This window comes from Rhea americana, unplaced genomic scaffold (genome assembly GCF_003343005.1).
Source record: "Rhea americana isolate MKP2758 unplaced genomic scaffold, rheAme1 scaffold_26, whole genome shotgun sequence".
NCBI classification, from domain to species: domain Eukaryota; kingdom Metazoa; phylum Chordata; class Aves; order Rheiformes; family Rheidae; genus Rhea; species Rhea americana.
The window spans coordinates 3159518-3182422 of NW_028186379.1; positions in this window are offsets into that span (position 1 = coordinate 3159518).

Below are 22905 nucleotides of genomic sequence, written 5' to 3' on the forward strand. Positions count from 1 at the left end.
AGTATTAATTCCTAAGTAGTAGTTACCGAAAAGCTATGCAGTTCAGCCTCCAAAGAAAGATGATAACCAATGAATAGCTCTCTCAGGTGTATTACACAAATTTATCTTGAAACAAGTGCTGGACTTTCAAATCTCAGAATACTCAATAGCCTAGTTTTGATTCTACAGGAGTCATATTGCATCATTTTATATGAAGCTTTGAATTTAAATTATACAGTGGCTTTCATTTTTGCTGTACTTTATTTGCTTTGTTTTGATGTAAAACTACAGAAGATTAATATTTTCAGTCTGGCTAAAATTTTGTTCCCAGAATGATTTGAATCAGCACCTTCAGGACAGACAGTGTGTCAGAATATATATCTGACACCTGGGAAAAATTTTTTCCACCCCCTACTGCTATTGATGTAAAAGTGGAATATAGCAGCTTGCTAGATAACAGTAGAAGGAAGATTTGTGGTTTGCTTTCTTGGATCTGGGAAAGTACACTACAGCATAATGATGCATTCTCAGCTTGACTAGATAATATAAATAGCACTGCCCAATGCATACATTTGGCTTTTTATTTATTCCAAAGGTCATTATGGATGAGTTTTGAGTCTGTACAATAAACACTTCAGTTCTGAGTTTTTTTGCTCTAGCAGGAGGGATCACATTAAAAAAAAAAAAAAAAAAAAAAAAAAANGCATTAATTTATCTGCAGAATGGCTGAAGCAGTAGCTGGCTATAGCCTGTATTGGGAACATTATGCCTTAGTGATGAGAAAGACTCCAGTCTGCACTGAAACAAAATAGCAATCACAGGAACTGACACCTCAAGGCATGATATGGCTTGTAGTTGGCTGCTATTTCTTGTACACCAATCCTTTCCCATGTATAGCTCATTTAACAGAACAAAAAATATCATCAGCTTATTTTATACTTTGTAAAATCCAGTACACTGAAGAGTCTGTACTGAACATTATATAAAATCCCCAGATAGCAGACAACAGCATCTTTCCTCTGCAGAGGAAAGCAAACAATTAAATCAGATGGGATAAGAGTGAGTGAAGAGTATAAGTCCACAGAAATCAGCTAGATCCCTTATGTATGCACTCTAACTTTTTTCATAGAAGTAGAATTTGCTTGAGAAAGAGGTTCAAATCTGGCAGCAGAAGGGAGATGGTGAGAGGTTCCCTTCTGCAGCAGTTTTTATCTTCTTTATCAAAGTTATATTTGGTAGAACTACTAAATAATAGGGGAGAAGCAAACACTCAAAAATACGTATTAATTTTTATACATTGCCGATGATAAGAAACAATATTCGCATATTGAGTCTTTTTTCACATATACAGGCACACAGCTTGCAATCCAATTATTTTAAGCTAAGCTAAATGACAAAATAGATTGCGCTATAGCCTAAAACCCAATCAATAGCCACTGCAAGGATCGACAATGTAAAAAACTATTGACTGCTCATGTCGCAACCTGTACTTTCCATTCCCTGCTATATACAATTTAGATCAATATTTGCCAGATGTCCATTCTGAAACAACGCACTCTTGCTGTGGCCTCTTTCTKTAACCTTGCAAAGACATTGCTCTTCACGTGTCGTTTGAACACCCCCGGCGTGTTGTACTATTCCACCAACAGCATCTCCCACAAGTCTTGTTATCTGCCTTTGCTAAGTGCAGGGAGGGAGGCACTTTCCATGGCTTTCATCAGTCTGCCCCACACCGTAAGTCAGACTTGGTTGCTCTGGCAGCAGAGATGTGTTTAGTCAGGGGAAAAGGGGATGCAGGAAAACATCTGATCTATTCATGAGGGACCCCTCCTTACTCTCCTTATCTTTAAACAGAGTTGGCTATGAAAGCTCAACCCTACTCATGCAAGTGTGCTTCTCCTGTGCATGCTGTGTTACTGATGGATCTCCTTGTAAAAATATCCCGCTTAACTTTTTTTTTTTTTTTTTTTTTTTTTTAAGGAAAGATGGAACAGTACAAAAGCTCCTGAATTATTAAAATCCCAGTCCCTCTGCTGTGCCACGTGCCCATCCCCCAGTTAGATCTGAGGAGCAGCTAGAGCGTGTGTTGTCGGTGAGGGAGAGGGGAGTTAAATAGGTAATTTTTAGAGACTGTCAAAACTGAAAAGTGTAAACATTGTTAACATTTCTTTAAAATTCTGGCAGGGAATGAAAGCTGCCTGGAAGTGTGCCACGCCGCCGCTGCGAACAAAGTTTAGCAAACCATACGCTGCCCGAGAAGACAGGTCCTAGGCGGCTCCTCGCTGAGCGCGTTGGAGAGAGCGGCAGCGAGCAGGCCCGGGAGCGCGCTGGCAGTTCCCCGCCAGCGCTTTGCATGCTCTTCCTGTTTCTGCAACTGCGTTTCGCAGACGAGCTGCACGCGGTCCTAGAGCCAGTGGGCTCAGCTAGCTTTAACATGGCGAAGTAGGGAGACTTCTCTTTTCAGCTGCAAATAGTTCCTCTTGCTATTTAATTTCAGATAGTAGGGATTAAAATGTCTTTCTGATTTACCTGGAAGATTGTACAAGACAGTTTCCTCTGCCTTTGATTTTGCATAATATGATTCTGCAGAGAATATTTCCCCTCTATCAATGTAATTCTGCAGTAACTTTCCTGGCCTCATTAGCTTTACATCAGTATGAAATGGGCACAAGCAATTTCACAGCCAGATATTAAGATTTTTCATGTTTTCTACGGCCTAGAAAAATACTGATATAATAACTGCAGAATAGATGCTTTTTACATGCTGCCAATGACTGCTATTCAAYATGATTTCAAAAATTAAAATGTCAATTGGCTATATTTTGGGTTTTTTATCTGAGCAGCCCTGATGAATTTATGCGAGTATACTAGTGCAACTGAAGCTGAATTTGGCCCAGTGATGCAAGATGCCATTAGCATTTCAAAACAGGCAACATTTTGTAACAGCAATGACAAACATTGTATAACTTTCATGAATTACATATACTCGCACAGAGTTCTGTGTATTGGTACAAAAATCTCATTTTTTCCCTACACTCCGGCTGGCTAAATCTGGATCCCTCACCCTCTGAATCAGTGGTTCTGCATCTCAACGTTAATTAATTGTACGCTTCTCAGCCCCGTATCCTCTCAGGCCCATAAATTATTCTGGCCCTTTCAGCCTGACATTAATTATGGTGCCTCACAATTCCTACTGACACAATTTATCTTGGACTGAAACTCTCTCTCATGGTGATTCTTCCAACCATACCTACCCATCCTTCTCCTGCAGTTCATACCAGTCTCTCCTGGCTTTAATATCTATAACATAACTACCAGCTTCATCATCCTGTCTAGTCCACTGCCCATCTCTGCTCCTCCTGCCGTCGGAGCTTCTCTACTCCTTTTTCAGGTCTAGAGCAGAAAGATATCATTCACAACTGCCCACAGTCTTGAGCACCAAGGAGAAGGAGAAACAAAGGGCATTTTCTGAGAGTTTGAGGCAGAGCGAAAGCTCACAGTCATTTAGAAGTTTGCGTGTAGATTAATGTTTTTTCCTAGGGAACCAGGAGAGGGTGGGTTGAACACTGCAATCACACCAATGGAATGGCAATTCTTTGACTGCTTCTTGTAATCTAGCTTTCTGCTCTACTGGGGGAAATGTGAAGATCCCAATAGTGACTCATTTACACATACTGGGCAGGATTTCACAGCTGAGCAAAAGAGCAACASTGCTGGCAACGCTTGTGCGGATTTTTCTGCCCGACAGCTCCGCAGCGTCTTTATTTTGGTGGCCTCACCAGACACTCGCAGGAGTGCGGAGCCAGAGAGGCCAGGCAGGGCTGCAGCTGGCAGCGGGAGCCCGCAGCCTTATCGCTGCCAGCGAACGCCCCCAAGGCCTCGCTGGCTTCCCCAAAGCTGCCGGCGCTGAGCAGGGAAGCCACAACTCTGGTGGCGAACAGCAGGGAGGCAGAGAGAGCCCTCGGGAGGSAGCAGCAGCAGCAGCGCTGCACAGCAGTGTGCCGAGAAAAAAGAAAGAACAGGCAAAGCAGCGGGAGGGGTAAAAGGCAACTGCTTTCTTTCTGGTTARGTAGTGTTCTTCCTCCCTTTCTTCYCTTACCCCCTTGCCCACAYCCCATTTTTAGGATAAATTGCCCTGACTAGAGGATGACACGCTGCTCCTCCAGTGCTCTGGGAAAAGCAGCCCCTGGTGCCCTGCTGGCTGCCTGTGCCCTGAGCCCACTCCCTGCAGCACCCAGCGCTGCTGGAGCTCTGCCTCTGCGTTTGGGGCATGGCGCACCGAGGCCGCGGCCGTGCCTGCCGCAGCCGGCCCGCCCCAGGGACAGCAGGGCCAACGCYGCTGACTCGGGAGAGGTTTGGTTATTCCATGTCACGTCTCCCTTAGGGACCCGGGCACCACGCGGTAGGGAGAGGCAGGAATCRGAGGCAAAGGAATGGAGCAACGCACCGCGTAGAATTGCCGTGYCTCGCTAAACGCCACGGCTGCCGGGCTCTTCGCTGGGCAGGGCGAGAGGCAGAGAGCGCGACGCAGCAGAGCAGAGGCAGAATCCGGGCACGAGAATAACACCAACACTCAAGGGAAGGATGAATTCCACTCAGGGCAGCAAGATCAAGGCTTAGCAGAAGGCACTAGGAAGGAGCAGGGCCTGTGCGGAAGGGCAGCCTGCTCAGAGTTTGCCTTTTCATGTTAGGGAAATTTAACATGTTGTTGTTATAAAGACAGGTGGCAGTTCTTTCTCTTATTCTAGCAGGTTACAACACAGCTGAAAGCCTGAAATCCAGTAGTATGTCTTGAGCCTTTTAAAAACAGTCTATTTAGGATCTTTTTTATTTCATTACAAGGCGATGAAAATTTCAGGATGCTTTTTTTTGGAATTATGGCATCAAGAAATGGAGAATCTTAGTTTCACAATAAGCTAATATAGCCACTCCAGCAAGCTGTATTTCAAGGAGAAATACCAGCAGCCTGATCCAGACAACAAGGACTGGGAGAAGCCTGAGCAAGCCAAAAAGAACCTGATGCCAAATGCTGTAGAAACCATCAACGCATTTTATTAATCAGATTAGGATTATCTGCGGTTTAGTTAAAATTTATTAACATTTACTATACTACGTACCCTGATGATGCTAACAAAATGTTGTTACACTTATGTATGTATAAAAGCTTTTTCAATAAGCAATGAGAACAAATATTTTGCTACTGAGCTTCTGAAACTCTCCTCTTGCTTTGCAGGGTGTTCTAAGGGCAAAGCAGTCACAAGAAATCGCCCTGCTATCTCCCCAAGCAACAGTCCTAGGCRGTGTCCAAACAAATCCCATGAACAAATACAATCAGTTAAAGAAAATATGTTAATAATGCTCTAGTATTCAATAGATGTAATCAATAAATAAGCAAAATAACAAAGGTATGACTGGAGAAGTCACCAAAAAGACCAGAAATAACTAAACTGAACTAAAATCTACCCTGATGGTAGTCATGCCTTGTGCTGCTCCAACTTGGCAAACTATTTTGTTTGTCTATGTTTTGAGAAAATCACTGTCATCAGTAAGTTAGGATTTGAATAAGAAAACCTAGATATAAGTTGTAATCTGGCTTTTATGTTGGCTGAGACAGAAAAGACCTGCAACAGGGAAATGTTGCTGTAACATCAGTGAAGTCAGCATGAATCTTCCTCCTGGGTATAGTGAGCTTTGGCTCAAGACTTAAGCATTTGGGGATTTGCAATAAAATCATGATATGGGAACAYTGCTACACGTGCCAATGCTGAAGAGAATCCCTGATATCACCTGATACCATATTACCTACCTGGTGATTTATTGCAGAATGAAACATTCAGCATAGTTTTCTCATTAGTAATGGGAAGAATGTTAGTTTTTAACAGTTMATTTGAAAAGTTATTTCAAATCTATTAATGAAAAGCACTTTGTTAACAGAATAAGTCCTATTATCAATTAGTCCGACATCCTTGGTACTGTTTTTCTTGTATCCAATTTCCCTTCGTTTCTCTGTGATCTCCTACTGAATATGTTGGTAGCAYTGAAGTGGCATTTTCAGTAGACATTAGAGCCAGAAGAGACTGGTAGGACTGCCAAGTCTGACTGCAGGCATGACGGGCTAGAGAACCGAACACAATCATCTGTGCATCAAGTCCATGTATTTGATTTGTGTTATGCCCAACAAAAATGCCTGCTCTTGACTTTTTAGTTTTAGTGCTCTTWCCCTATGTTTTTTTTCTTCTTCTCCAGTGAGTTGAAATAATTCATAACACTGGAGAAATAGGAACTGTGTGACTCATTTCCTCGCCTGTGGGTTCCATCGGTTGAGAGATTTTGTTTGATTTCTTTTTATTTTATTACATAATTTTAAAATCTAGTAATAAATTGTAGCATGACTTTAAAATGAACGACAGCCATGGAGAAAAGCACTGCATTTTACCAGAGTAGTAATATCTGTACAGATATTACAGACAACTAAATACTGCCTTACATAAATTCCACAAACTGGAATTTCACTTAATTGATTGTGAATGTTGTTCAAATGGTTAACCTGCTGACTACCTCTCCTAGCCAGATTATGCAGAGAATTCAAATCCTATTTATTCCAAGAGCAAAGAGCTTTGAGAGCATCTGATAGAAAGTGTAGTGAATTGACTGTATTTATTATCACCTTTTAAGATGAACTCTTTTTTCAGAGGATTTACTTACAGGTCATTGCTAAAWTTCTCCTTTCTCCGCCCTCTGCTCTACTTATCTGCCTTTCCCATGACTTTATTTATTTTTAAATACCTCCCACRTTCCCTGGACCCCATGCCTTCCCTCCCTCCAGCCTCCATCTTTTGCACCTTTWTTTTTCCACTATTTTCTTCAGTCTTTCAAGATCTTCATCTCTACTACTACTGTATAAGAAATCATTCCTTTTCTACTGTGTTGTTCCCCACTTCTGTCTAGTATCAGAAATACYATAAATGTCTGCCTGCATCTTTCACTCCCAGAAATAACCCTCCTCAGAGGTTCTCACTGTCCCCTGTTCCTCAGGAAGCTTTCTGTATACTGTGCCTACCCTGCAATCTTCTTCTATTGTGCCTGCTGCTATTCATTCAAACTCTTGAAGCCCATCCAGTTTCTGCTCTATACTCTGGCTCTCTTTGCTGCCAGAAAATGGTCTAGTTCTCATATTTCTGGGAAAGAAAAAAATCTCCATTTACTATCTCACTTCCTGGATACCGATTCCCCATCAAATATCTCTGGCCTATAAAGGATATATATAAATATAAATACTAAATATGAATTCAAATCCTCTTTCTCTCTAATCCTGGCAGATCTTAAATTTCTGCCTCACTTTCTGCCTCTTAGAGATCCYGGTATCACATCATCATTCATCCTTCATGTATATCTGCCTCTTTTATGTATAGCTATTCCAACCTCAAATAGAGATAACCACAATATCTTAGGCAACTTACCCAAAATTCCACCCAGAGTATGAATTCATTGAGAGAGAGCTCTTTCTAGACAATTACTTTTTGGAGGTCAAGTTTTATTATAATATAAGGAATTAAATTTCCATGTCTGTTGAAATTACTAACTCTTAAAGTTACTCCTGAAAATCTCATTCTATAGAACTTAGTGTTCTGCGGGGTTTTACATCTAAATCAATGATAGGGATTTTAACTAGTATGTTTGGCCAGCTTAAAATCCTCAGATAACTTACAGTAATTTTCTCTGAATATCTTGTTTTTCCTCCTTATCTCATTCATCTATCGATGCTTGTTCCTTGTTGTAAATATTGAAGATACTTCAGGTGATAACTGCTCCTTTCTTCACTTCCACTTAGGGCCTTGTATATAATTCTGATTATCATTTCCTTTCAGTGTTAAAAGCAACCCAAGTCTCTAACATGAATGTCAAGCTTCTCTTTTCTCCCTTCAGACCTTCCAGTCCACATTACAAGTTACAAACTTCAGCTTAGGCTCAGAGAGAGCCTCCATCTGGCCTAGCTGTCTGCCATTTCTGTGGAAGAATTAATTACAGCAGTGCTCACTTCCAAGTCTCTTATAAAGTAGCTATATTTCTAGATACAGTAAAAATTTTCATATGCAAGGAAAAAACAGCATTTCACTTGGGCTTTCAGTTGACTCCTTTAGTCTATACTTCAAAGTGAGAGTATATTGCAAGGACTGCAAGCATCAGTCCTGAGGGCTCTTAGCCTGAAARTCACTGCAAAAATATCTGAGAAGCAAAAATTTGGATGTTCCCTGTTATTCATGACCAGCAAGSAGTATAAAAGGAACATGACAAAAAAGAACCCTCAGAAGGAAGAAGAGTGATTACAGAATCCAGTCACATCATATCTGACCCATTCAGGTGCAAGACATTACTTCTCGCGGAGGGAAATTCTGCATTTTCYCCTTACAATTGCTGAAGAGATCTTACCCAAACTGCCTTCATTATGCACAGATGTTAATCCCAACTTCTTACTAACGCGTCTGTAACAGTAACCAGAGGTGAACCCTCTGTTGTCTCTCATTGCCGACAATTCTCTGTTTAGGAGGGAAATCCTAAGACGAAACCTGCTCGTCTTTCGTATCCCTGATGACCGCTGCTCTCTGTTGCTCAGGGTGGCCTCCTTTCTGTTAGGGGAAGCTCCCTGTACCTCACAAAAACTGCACRCATCTCCAGATAAACCTCAGTGGAGAACTCCTTTCCTCCAGCCCTCCTCCTTCTCTTCGATGCACCAGCTGCGGGGAAAGGGAAGGAGTAATGCTGCTGGATCGCCCCTATGGCACGCGCTTCAGATGAGGCAGTCCTCCCCGTGCCAGTTGCTCTGTCAGGGGGCCAGCTGCTGCCATTATTTTATAGCACAAAGTGGTTGTACTGCATTAAAGAGCGTGACCGATTATTTTCATTACTGCCTATATGGCATGTAGCATGCTGCTGCCAACTTGTAAATTCTAAATGTTAAACAGTGGGTTTGATGGTATTTTACTATTGGAAGGACAGTCTGCTCTTCTTGGAAACAGTTCCTCCTTCCCCCGCCTCCAGGATTTCAGCCCTTACAGCATAGGGATCTCAAGTGCCCTTTCAGTTAAAGGCCATTTTCGCTAGCTTGAATGATACTCTGGTTACAATTTGTTTTTATAGTTCTATTTTGAGGAATATGGTAATCTGAAACTGCAAGGGAGGGAATACCACTGGTTCTTACAGCAGCCTGAGAGGAAGCACATTCCAGGGTTAAATGGGTCTTGGTTAATACTTGCAGTAATTTTGTCTATAATTATTCTCAATGCCTGAGAAATATCTGCAAAACTATGAAGATTATAGTTTTGTGGTTGTTTASAGTTTCTGAAATTCTGCTTGTTCGCTTGTGTTACATCTGGGAATCTTAAAATAGTGAAAATATAGCTGAAATTTGAAATTTTGGAATACATGGCTGGTGCAGACTTCAAAGACCCAAATTTGTATGGTGCAATCAGAAAAAAAGATAGCTGGGATCCTTTCAAATATGCCATCCATGTGCACATTGTCATAGACATTTGAGATAAAATATTTTCCAGWTAGCAATATCTTTAGGGTGGATATACACACATCCATCTCTCCTTTATGCACTCAGCACAGGCACATAGTGTGTATTTTATCGGCTCACTTGCAGAATCCCAAGAAATTGAAGAGACCTTGAAAGASAAGAAGCAGGTTAAATAATGAACGTGTATATAAACAATAGATCTTGAAGAACACTAGTTATAGAGTGGAGACTGTTGTCCTTACTGGGGACACAGACGCAAGAAAACAGGATTTAATCCTGTGTAAATAGAAGGGCAAGGCTTGCCTGACATTCCAGTGTGAAATGATGCCTTTCCCTAGAAAAGTAAAGTCTGTGAAAAAAAAAAAGCAGGTTGATGTTCTGGTTCCAGTGAAAATCTCATTTAGCTGAGATAGGAACTGCCTGAGAAAAAAACAGTACCCAGAGGATCGTCTGTGAGGACTTGAATCCCCTGTTGCCTTCCTTCCCCTCCCAGGCATCCAGGGCAACAGCCCTCAAAAAGATTGTGTTTACGGAGGGGCGCGCACACATTTTCACAGGCCAGCAGGATCATGATTGTGTAGTTCATGTCCTAAATGTCCCTTCCTGTCAAGAAAATCCTATGTGAGCTTAAGGATTCTCCATTCCAACAGCTTCATGTGGCTGAAAACCAGCATGTTCATTGAATCAGGGGAATGYGTCTCCCAAGGAAAGTGAAAGAGTCACGGATGCAGGGAAGGTTTGTGCCACTCAACTGCACCTTCAGCAGAAACAAAATCACCTCTGGGAAGATGTAGGTACTATTGGCATTGTAAATCTGGGAGGAGGAGAGGCAAATTACTATTACATACTTCTGAGGAAAAAAACATCAGTTCAGTTATTTTGTGAAAATGCCTATATGCAGCTCTTTTGCTTGCCCCCCCCCCCCTTTTTTTTTTAAACTTTAATGTGGCCCACTAGTGCTATAAAATGAACTAAGCAAAACTCTGGCTGAAGAAAGTAAAAGAAAATTGTTTTTAAAAAAAGTTTTGAAACGATACATGGAACAAATCGGAATCCACAAGAGCAGATAAAACTTAGAGCAGTGCACAGGAAGTTACAATTCCTACCATCAAATTCCCATCTTGATCTACTGCAGAGCTACCCTCAATTCATTTCAATAGGTATAAATGAGACAGATAACAGAAATCGTAATTTGGATCTCTGGACCTTCCAACTGTTTGCTTTATATGACTGAGGAGTTTGGGCTAGGTTCTGCCATGCTTTCAAATGAAATGCACTAACAGCAGAAGGGAAACAATGGATGAGGACCATTTTCCGGTCTGATATACATACATACATACATACATACATACATACATATATATATATATATATATGCTGAGCAGAGGTGGAGGATGGATGTGTTACTGAAAGGCTCTTCCAAAGCGCTCAATGCCAAAAGAGACAAGATGAGGTAGGTGCAAGAGGCAGAACCACAGCTCTCCGCTAGTGTCTGCTGGCACACACCAGGGACTGCCGGGAGACAGCACAGCATTCCTCCAGAAGTGATGGATGAAGAACACAGCTCCAAGGAACGATGGAAAAAAAGCTGGAAATAACTGCTGTACCACACAGAAACACCTCACAAATGAAGTTTGGGAAGATATTAAAGGTAAAATCAGAAGAAAGAGAAGTACAGGAAAGAAGGCTGACCTGTTTTTAAAGCCGAACACAAATCTTCACTGAGGTCAGAGGAAGGGAGATCAAAATAAGGTCCCCTCAAAACCTTATTAAGAAATTAAATTAAAATGTTTTCTCTCTGGTGTATCAAATTATATTTATCATCAATTATACAGCACTGTACACATTACAAAGTGATCCTAAGACATGGTAACATTATGCTGCAGATTGTACACACATGTATAAGGAAATACTTCTTGCCTTCAATCTACTGTCTCCTATAAATAATAAAAAAGGATAGGAAGAGAAAAAGAGAAATAGAACAGTTACACAGCATGCAAGTAGCATGGTCTGACTTTGTTGTTTTTCATTCTGGAATAAATTTGGAGTATATCCRTTTAAGCCAAAAGTCCTGCACCAGTCTGAAAGCAGAAGTCATAACTGAAGAARAGGAAAGTAAATTCTGGGATTCTGCAGGAATCTCTGGGGACTAAGGAGAAGGGTACAAATGCATTTTATATCATAAAGGAAGAAAAAGAAGTTAAAAATTACACAGGATGAGGAAATAAGATGCTGACAGTTGGCTAGGAAGCATWTGATTTTACAGCACACTGATGCCCTTTCTGTGAAATTGAACCTGCTTGATGAACTTAGAAGGGGACTTCATATAAGCAAACTGGAAAACAATCTTTTGGGTCAAAAAGTAGCTTGTTTATGGTGCTTCAGTTTGAGAAGTGAAGAGGAAAAAGAACATATTAGTACAAGCATGTCCAACACAAGTGAACAGTGGGCCATCAAAGGCTCCAGCGTGGCAGTGCCGGGCTCTGCCCACACTTGCTGCCCCGTGCTCCCTGCAAGCCCTCCTGCAGGTGTCTGCTGTTGAGGGGCCAGGAAGATTTCACCCGGACAGCGCGTGTGCCGTGGAGCCCAGCAAGGGGATCACGGGTTTCATGTGCCTTCCTCCCACGCAACCAGGCACCTGTGCTGGCTGGCCAGTTTGCCCAAAAAAACTTCCAGCCAGAAGCCTAGGGAAAACCCAACTTCTTGTATGTGGCCCATGAAGCCAAGAGCTGTGTAGCATCTGTGTGACTGACTCACCGGCTGCGGGAAAGAAATGGGCCAAGAAATTGCTTTGTAGACTAACAAATGGCCTGGATGAGATGTGAGGCATCTCACACATGGAAACTCTTATTGTTCAAGGTTTTTCATTGTTTTTCACTTTTACACAGGCAGCAAATGCAATGAGACAAATATACAGGGTCTGTATACAACAACTAGCAGCAAGCATAATCAGCAGATGAAGCCAGAATAATGGAACTGTACTGAAAAGGTTTTAACCTGATTGATTTTTTTCTCCTTCGTTGCCAAGTGATAAAAATGAATATACGGCCAAATGAAAATGAAAGGCTTCAGGATGGATACAAGGAGTAATTCTGAAATTTTAACATCCTTCTTTCACTGTCTGATTTTGATGWTTGAGAGGAAAAACATTCCTTTTTTTGTATGCTGCACAGGTGAGAATCACCAAATTAGGTATATTGTTTCTGTCATTTTATTTTATTGTACTTTAAGTAGAAGAAGAAATCAATAAGTAGACAATAAAAAGATACATCTTCAAAGGAAGTTAATCAACCTATTATTGACTCACCTACAGTTATTTTTCTTAAGAGAAAAATCTCAACATGATTTTCAAGACACAGATATCTTGCCTGAATCCAAAGCCTCGGAAGCATATAAAAGAGCCATCACAGAGGCAGAAAGATAGCAATAGAGTTTTCATSGGGCAGAGATCACTGCTAGAATATAATGCTTCATGGCTAAGCACTCTCTAGGCATCTGAAACGAGTACAGAATTTGCACTATATTATATTTTCACCTCTAAACACTAAAAACAAAAGCATATTCAAATGGATTTTGGAATATGTCTATGCATATTTACACATCTGATTTCAATAAAATAGAAGTCCATCCAAAATTAGCTGTTAAATTACTTAAACTTTTTGCATGTGAATTAAAGGACCGCGTTCCTAGTGGAAAACTATTCTTCAATGTCCACATTCAAAGACAGACCTTTGGATGTTATTAGAATGAGTAATACAAGAATTTGCGCAGACCTAGTGAGTACAGATCCTAGCACAATGCCATGTAAGTCTCTAGTTTTCCTGCAGTGGAATGATTTCGCGTGAAGTATATCTGCTCTCCATCTGCTGGAATAACTCAACTCATTAATTCTTGGAATATTTTCTAACAACAAGCAGCCCTCATGTCTCTGTTTAAGAAGCACAAATAGCCATTTTAAAACCAAATGTCTGGCCAAAACTCTTATCCTAGTTGCAAATGTTATCCCATAATTTAAAGAAAAGATCTTAGCTGAATAAGGTTGCTTCCCCTCATATGCCAAAAAGACTTTTAGTTGTTTTTCCTGMTAGTCAAATAAACTTGCATTTTGTACTTGCCTGTATTTCAATTAAAGATTTATTAGAATCTATAGTATTTGCCTCCTAAATTAAATACTAATTCTTTTACCATCAGTATAATTTAATAGACCAAAAGTTTTTAAAACCTCAGACTAAAGTGATTTTCTGATACACCCAATTTTTAAAACACATTAATTGCTCTGAGTGGAACATATCTTAATGACCACGTTTGAGTTTCCTTTTTCTCCACAGATCTGAACAGTAAACTGGCTTTATAGAATTAAACCACAGAATCAGATGTATCAGATCATTACTTGTTGATTTAACAGATACGGGTTTTATTTGATTTTTAAAATTTTAAATACTGTATTTAATCATATTTTTATCTACACGTATTACTACTTCTAGAGTGCCACATACATGACAGGAAAGTCATCTTTAACGAACTCAGCGAAAGAACTAAATCATCTACAGCCTCTATACAACACTAATCCACCATAATGCATGGTCCTGGAATTCCAAGTAAGCCAGTATTTCATATTGCATACACAAACAGTATGGGTTAAAATTTGTACACGACATGGTAAATGTCGTAGCCTAGAGAGAAGCCTTCTGTCTCTGGAGGGAAGTCTATTAAAAAAAMCCTACTGAAATAGATTAGAAATATATATCTATTCTCAGCCAATATACAGAGGCAGCAACCTYCTATGAAGATTCACATACATCGGTGCTGGGAGAGGGCAGACAGACGAGCTTGAGCTTGTGCCCGCCAGAGGCAGTAGCCTTGGTGATGTTATTCTCTGGCTCAGCGAACATCCCCTCCTATTGTGCAAAACAGAAGTCACCAAAATAGTCCTCAAAATGTTCCATTTAAGCTCCATTCATTTTATCAAGCTTTTTGATGATATCTTTAAAAATTACATTTTACAACATTTCACAATTTTTCAGAAGTATTTCAATTACATATGGAGCAGGAGACTCTAAATCCCACCTTGTACAGATTTTTATTTGTACAGGGTCAGTTTATTTATTAATGCATTAAAGAAAGAATGTGACAGAGGTCTATTTCTTTCATAGTTAAGTTCTAGTGCTCCATATAAAATTCTGAATAAAATCTCTTCCCAAGGGTCTACCTGCAAAGCCCCTCTGAGACAGTCACTCATCTCTTCCTTTCCCTAAAAGACAACATTAACATAATGTAGAATTTCATACACCAGTTGATATATTAGCTGATGGTATCTGAGCTGCTCTGGAGCGCTGCCAGAGCCTACGGATGTTGCCTTGGAGCATCAGGCCCAGCTCTGTCAGGCGCAACAACTCCACTGCTGCTGTGTGCAGGAGCACAGTTATCTCCAGCTGCGAAGTTGCTTCACACTGCACTCACTGCCCCCAAAATACCTGAATGAATAGCCCTTATCTCCCTTCTTTCTGGTATTTAGATAAGGTATTATTCCTCCACTATTTGCATTCTTCTGGTGTGAAGAAATTGTGTGACCATTGGCTATTTCTTGTGATAGCACTGCTTTCTGCAAACACTATTTTCCCAAGTAGGTATGTGCATGGTGTCATTTTCACAAGGCAGTGGTGTACTTGGAGACCCCAGTCGCACTGCTGGCTTGCTCTATCTACCTGTCTCTGTATTTCTGTCAGTCCYCAGCATCTCTGACTTCACTTTCCAATGATACGATCTTTTGGGGTTTATTAAGCCAGATGTTGAATGAATTGTAAGTACTCAAAAACTATTCTTCACTTGCTCTGTTTTCTAACGTAGTAATGCTAAATATGATTCAGAATTTAATTTCACATTTTTTAATAGGTGGTTTCTTGTTTTGACATTCCTATCAACTATAAGATTGACAGTCATGGCAAACARTATTTATGTATCTCAATTGTACTTCTCTATAAACTACTTACATTTATGCTGCAAAGCACATGGGCTTAATTTCTCAGCCGAGATTCCTGAAAGATTTTGCAGCAATCTGTTATAAATGCACTTAACAGATTCAGAGGAAAGCACTGTTAATCGGATAGTATTGGAGATCCCAAGAATCGCTTGCCCAATAAGTTAGCAAGCAAGGAACAGAGGAAAAGCTGACCTTGTAGCACAGAATGTGTTACTTGCCTTGAACCTAATTTAGAGATAACAAACTAGATGGAAGCAGTTCTGAAGACCACAACAAGTTGTAGGGAAAGAAAGGTAGGGTCAGCTGTGGCAGATACAATAAAAGTCCTCAGTCTGATTAAAAAAAAAAAAAAAAAAAAAAAAAAAAAAAAAAAACTCTGCATAGCACCTAGGAGTTCCTGGGGGTTTGGCTGCCCAAGGCTCAGGGCCAATTTAGAGATTATGCAGCTGATGGACGTGAAAGAAAAAGTTAGAAAAAAAAACCCAGCAAGGGCTAGCCCACCTTGCTKCAGAGCTGCTTTTAAGCTGAGGCTTCCACCCTTGGTCCCTGCTGGAGACAYGCTGCAGCTGTTTCACAGCCGTACCCATTGGTCCAGACCCTAAATCGGACCCATGGACTGACCTCAGACCTGCCYTGGCCCCACAGACTTCCCTGGCCATCACGGGGCTGTGTCTGACCATAGTCACCATCATCRAAGCTGATCCTGACCCTGGCTCGCTGACTTGCCCTCTCGGCCTGGCCTCATCCTGGCAATGGTCCCATGGAGGTGCCCGAGGGACTGAGGGGTATGAGAACAGAGAAAAGAAAATGGAAAATGAGGGTCCTGGCTTAGTACTACTCAGGTGTTAAGTGCACTAGGATGCAAGAAACCCCACAAGACTCCAGATGCATAAGATCTGATCAAATCACAYTTACCTGTAGCTTTTCTAATCTGCAGTAGACACAGCACTAATTTGATATACCCTTTAGCTGCTAGTAGTAAAGCCACATCTGAGGTGACATAGCACATCCCCCCATCTGTGCTTTTCCTTTGAAGTGGTATGGCAAATCAGGATAGCTAATCATCCTTACTGATGAATAACTAACTACTCATCACAAGAGATTCCCTTGCCCTCTTCCTTTTAAGAGCCAGCTGGTGATTGGATTGAAGTCGGCCTTTAATCGGCCGGGCTGATTGCCGAAAGGCAGGAGTCCTCGGCTGGTGAGCAACACATGGAGCTAAATTATTCTTTCAGCCTGTACAAACAAATCTACCTGCTTTATTTTAGGAGGCCAGCGATTTCCTTGCTACCAGCTTGGATTCCTTTGCTTGCCTCTGCATCATCCATTTTCATATATTTGTAGGTAACATCTTAAGAACCTCTGTGCTTGTACCTTCAAAACTAAGCCCAGATAAAATTGAAACCGGTCTCTTAAAYTGGTTAAGTAGGAGCTCAGAAATACTGCTCTGGTCATTCTATGATAATATATTTAAGACTTTCTCTAAGATACTGACTCCACAAATTTCCACATTTCTTCTAAACCTGGTCAGGTTTATTTGTTTGTTTTTGAAAAAATCAGATCAAAATAATTATATAATTGAGCACTGCAGATTTTGCTCCTTGGAACTTCTATCAAATGCTGAAGACAGCGCAACGGTCTATGTGACAACAAGGTTCACTTTGGAGCAGCTTCTGCGTATAAACACRTATTTGTAGATGAAAATATTCCCTGCGTTCTCAGGGAGGTCTCTGCCGACCCCTTTTTGACAATAGCAGCCAGCGCTGATGATCGGTTCCCGCTAATACTCATCTTTCATACACAAATGCAAAAGCCTTTTCATGCCTAGAGATGACAGCCAGAAACTGTGACTCTGCTCTTGTCTACAGACTTTCACTTTTCATTAAGGACGACGAGGCACGAGTGCTGCTCACCGGATTTCACCCTGCTGCTCTAAGACAGTCTCTGCCCACAGAGAAAGAGCGCCGAGGCAGAGACCTCTCCGCACTCGCTCGCTGAGAGTACGACCCATTTATTTACCTTTCGCAGATCGTGACTTTTCTTCCCAAGCTAACACACCTGTTCCAGGCACGAGGGTGACAAATGCTCCCCGCTGGTTCGAGGAAGAGGTGGTGTCTGCCCCGCTGTCCAGGCTGGCACGCTTTGAAGCTGCCCGCAGGATTTATTTCTGTGCCTCGAAGCAGTCCTCCTCTGCGATGCCCCAGCCGCAATCTGTGCTTTTTTTAATAGGATCGCTGTCTCCCATCCCTAGCTGCAAAACTGGCTCTTCTGCCTTACATCAGTCACATACTTTCCTATTTTTCATTCTCTTTGTACTCTTCACTTCTTTCCATTTCCCCTCTGTTCCAGAGCTCAGCCAAAACCACAGAATAATACAGAAATCTGTTTTACTCAGGGTCTCATTCTTAATTATTTTTTAAACCTKCCCCCCTTCTCCCCCCCGAAACAAATTAATATAAACAACTCACTCAAGGAATATAACCTACAAAAGTACTCTAGCCTTCAATAAAAGAAAAGCAATAGGATGCAAAGTCAAATGCTCAAGATTAAGAAATGATAAACTGAAAACTGACTGTAATCTAGGCACAGGCAACATTTTTCTTATCCAGAGCAGAAGACAACTGTGTTTGGACAGGCAACTTTAATTTGATTTTCTGGATGTGGCATGCTTGACTAGAATCTAAATAATCTTGGTGTGTGTGTGTTTATATATGTATATATTTATATATAGGGTTTATATTATATTATCGTATGTAAAAATAAACAAATAATCAGCATTTTCTTTCTTGTAACAATTTGATAAAAAAARGGRAARGRAAARGRAAAGGTGATATTTTTGGAATTAACTTATTAGAATTAAAATGAATCCAAATTTAAAAGTCGGAAATACAAGAACTATGCTTTCCCAGTCACAAYGCGTAACAATTTTGAGGATATACATAACATAAAATGAATGATATTTTCACAGAAGAGACTGAGCTCAGTGATTAGGAGAACTGAACATTTTTTTTGTTTGTTAATGATCATGAATCTACTTCTGATGTATTATTTTTAAGAAAGAAAAGTTTATAATAAAAATCTAGTTGCTCTTATTTCACATTCACTACTGTACTGTGAAAATTACACAGGCATAATTTCTTCACCGTGGATTATTTATCATTCCTCTTAAATCTCTTATCTGTTACTCTCACATTTTCTTTTTTTGTGCAGCCCTATTTTATTCCAGGATCCCAGACATTTAGTCCGTGTAAGTGCTTAATGAGGACACTGAGCCTAAGTGTAATTAAAATCCTTCAAAGTAAAATGATTACATATTCAATTAATAGAAACATACTTAAAACTCTCCCATGATTTTCAATCTGTTAACAGTGACAGCTGCTGCTTCCAGTGGTCTTTCTGTATGCACTGACTCTTCCAGTCAGCATTATTATATCAATAAATGCATATGCTTGTCATGCTCTGATTAAATAATGAAACTCAATTATCTGAATTCTGTCCAAAACCTTTTATGTCATCTGATTTAAATTTTATTTTCAATAGTCTGAACTTCAGATAGCTAGACTCAAGGCAAGTGACTATTGAAAATACACTACTGCATTTACGTAGGAAAAAAGAATATATTTTTATTTATATATTATTGCAACAAATCCAAGTCCTTTAAGATCACTTACAATTTGTTTTGTAAGTTGTAAACATGTTCAGAAGAAGCATAGTTAAATAGTTAAAATAGCATATTGCAAGATATAGCCATTTGATTTTGCTCTGTCTAGTAATTAGCATACTGAAGACAAATTCATCTGACATTTCCACAGAAATCATCACATAAATAGCTGAACGATTCAAAWTATGTCACTTCAAAAATGTACAAAAAATAATAATTGAAAAAAACAAAAAAAAACCTTGCAGTCAAGAACTACATTATAACCCAATAGTCAAAGATGRGGAAGTATAGGCATTGTTTTTCTATAAAAGGAATCAGAAGTACCTTTGTTATATATTTTCTGGATTTTTATCATGTCAGGTTCACTTACTTTCATTAYAGTTATCTTTTTTCACAGACACTTTCCTTACAAAAAGGAGATCTGCATGGATAGCACAACAAATTGTATATAAATATAAAAYAGAAATTATATTATAGAACATTTGGCACGAAAGTAATATTCCCTGGGTGCCCTTCAGGACTTCAGAAAGCTGGGGAAAAAAAAAAAAAGTGATGGCATGTGGTCAATACAGTATCTACTTTTCAGTGTTGACCATCTATTCATTTGGAAAAAAACAAATATTTTTTTCAAACACTAAAACACATGGAAACTGTACCCGGAGAAGGTATAATTTATGAAGAAACTCAGGAAACCTTGAAGTCTTTGAGCTCCCTCATGCAGTTGGAAATATTGGTGCTATGCACGTACTTCAAGCGTACGGCCAGCTGTCAGGGACACCCGATACACGGCATACTGCTACCTACATAGTTTGTATACGTGGCCTGAAATGGAGGTGAAGGAAAAGAGTGGAGAAACACGGTGACCAGAAGGATCAGGTTTCAAGCTTTTGGCAGAGGAGAACTTGTTTACACACCAAAATTGTTCTATTTTATTCTTCAGATAGTAGAAGAGTACAACTATCTTGTGTCATCCCAGGTACACCAATAGAAAGGCGCTTACTTTGTAATAGTTTATTCTCTCTTCAAACACGAAAATAAGCTATAGCAGTTAGTCCTTTTATAATTGTGCATACTAGGAATTGTACAATGTAGCTATACCAAGAAAAAAGTATACCTCCAACTCTAAATGATATTTTTATACAGGTACATCAAGCCTTAACTTAGGCAGCAATCTACAGGGCTGAGACTATTCCTGCAGATAACAGAAAAAAGCCGGACAATCAAGGAGGCAAGACATGTCATGAAATACAGCGAAAAAAACATAACTGAGTAAAATCTTAATAGTAAATACGTAAATTAAGCCAATACTTTAAACAAAGGCAGAAAATACTCAATTCAGAAGCATTCATGAAATCTTCTTCTAATTCAGGAAGTGCTCAAAAGTGAGTGGGGAATTTGGGTATATATTTTTTATGGTCTAGTGACTGGAAATCATGATACAAATGAAGCCACTGAGCAAGAAAGTTCATTTTAGGCTAATGTGTGAACAGAGCTGGAAAAACTCAGGGCTCTATTATCTTATAAAAGTAATCACGGCACATGCATCTACCTGATGCAGTACAGCTTTATGGATGGTAAGTGTAACAATCATTTTTCAATAGTGGAACTCTTGTTAACAAATGTAAATATAGCTGTAAAAAGCCTGTTTAACAAAAACATACTTCTCAAAACTGTTGAATATAAAACTATTCATACTGTCTCCATAGCACAAGCTTTGTCACTGCCACTCTTTTGTTCACTCAAGGATACCTTTTACTAAGAGGAAGACAAAATGATACATAGATATGTATTTTCTTATTTTTTTAAAAAATTTGTTAACTGTTAACCTCAAMCAAATGAAATACAGAGGATAATGCCCATCGTTTTTGCTGAAATAAACAGTGTCCTATTAAGTCAGCCAGAGAGATGGATGGGGCAGAATCTGTCCTTACTCCTGCAGCCCTCGTTACCACCGCTCGCCCYGGTGAGCCTGTTCCAAATCGCGGTGGCTACGCAACTGTGAAATTCCTCCCCCTCTGCTAATTCTATTGTGGCTGCATCAACCCCTAAAATGCATTTAAACCAGCTTACTTACATCAGCGGAAACGTCTGGTTGCCACAGAAGAGAATTCGATTCAAAGGCAACGTCCACTTTTTTTACAGGCATCCTCCTCCCCAGGCAGCTTTTGAGCCCAAGGATGCAGGATGACTCATGTACAGACTGCTCAGTACCAAAGCGAGGTGGTTGTGTTCACGTACGCAGCACTTGTCTCAGGTCTCCTCTGTTGCCCTTGTAGCCTTAAAGCATCTTCTCCCCCCGCTTTTCCCCCCCATCTTTTCAGTTCTTAGTATGTGGTGAAAAAAAAAAAAAAAAAAAAAAAAAAAGGACAAGGACAGTGTTATTGGAGCCTGATGCTGAGGGTATGTGCTGTACAACATGAGGGCACGTAGGAGTTTAGGTGATGGTGAGATATCGCTGGAGGACTGGGGAAAGTGGAAGGAGCCAAATTTAGTGCAGTCTTATCTATACTCTTGTATGGAAYGGTCCTTGATGTAAACTACCCTCAAAACACATCCAGGTTCTGTCCCAGAGGAAATTCGCTACTTTAATCCAAAAGAGAAGCTGGGACTGAAGCAATGTGAATGCAGTACGCAGAGTCAGGTACAGACAGAGRAATGAGCCAGAAAAGTAAAGGTAGAAGATAGATGCACCCTATTATAGCCTGCCACTCCTAAATCCACAGAAAAAAACAGGCATTGTCCTATCCTGTGTGTCATCCAGCAGAAAAGGATAGCAAACTCAGAAACTGARGCTAGAAAAATTCAAACCAAAGTGAGATAAATATTGTAATAGCAGAATTAATTACCCACGGGTTATGACACCTTCTTTGTAACTGCATCTCGTTCAACATTATTGAGCTCCTGCTAACAGTGATGCAGCAGGGTGATGGATGCAACATAACAGTTTGTGACAGAATAAAGATAAACATGAATCACAGAAGCAGTCCTGAAAACCAATTATTTAATTACGTAGGTTTGTATCAGCCTTCTATAAAATAATATTAGCCATATAGGACACTAAATAGGTTAAAGACTCCTCCACAATTTGGGAGAAATTCTGATCTATCACCACTCAATAAAAAGGCCATGCTGTTTTCTCTGAAAATTCCCTAAGCCATTAGGGTAATCATATTACTTGCTTTTCCAGTAGGGGAAGAATCTGATACAATGAGAGAAATAAAAACCTGCAAGTGTAACACAAGATAGGCATACATTTTCATAAACCTCACTTCACATTCAATACAACTGTTCAGTATTACTGACAAATAGTTTAAGTCACAGTAACAATGAAGCTGAAGACTGCTATTTAATTTTACTATCCTGTACTTTCTTAATCTTTTCCAACAGCTTAAATATATTCTGAGTAACAGAAAAAAAATGTTATGTTTCATACCTGTTGAGCTGAAGTAAAGYTGCAGAGGTTTTTTTGGTAAAAATAACAGTTTTTTCTAACCTTCAAAAAAGCTTTCAATTAGGTTGGGTTAGCAGAGGTCAGGAAAAATGAGAATTTCATAATATCTTTCAAATATCAAATCCTTTTCCGGAGCAATTCAAAGCCTATGAGATCTGCTTGTAGGCCTGCTAGTGTGAGAGTAACAGCCAGTGCTCACCTGAGCAGTAGAGTCCTGTATGGAGGACTGAACGACATAAGCTGCTCCATACTGCCGAGGTCATCCATAGGGTATTGCAGGATCAAAGCATAAACTCAGGAAGGGAAAAAGTTAC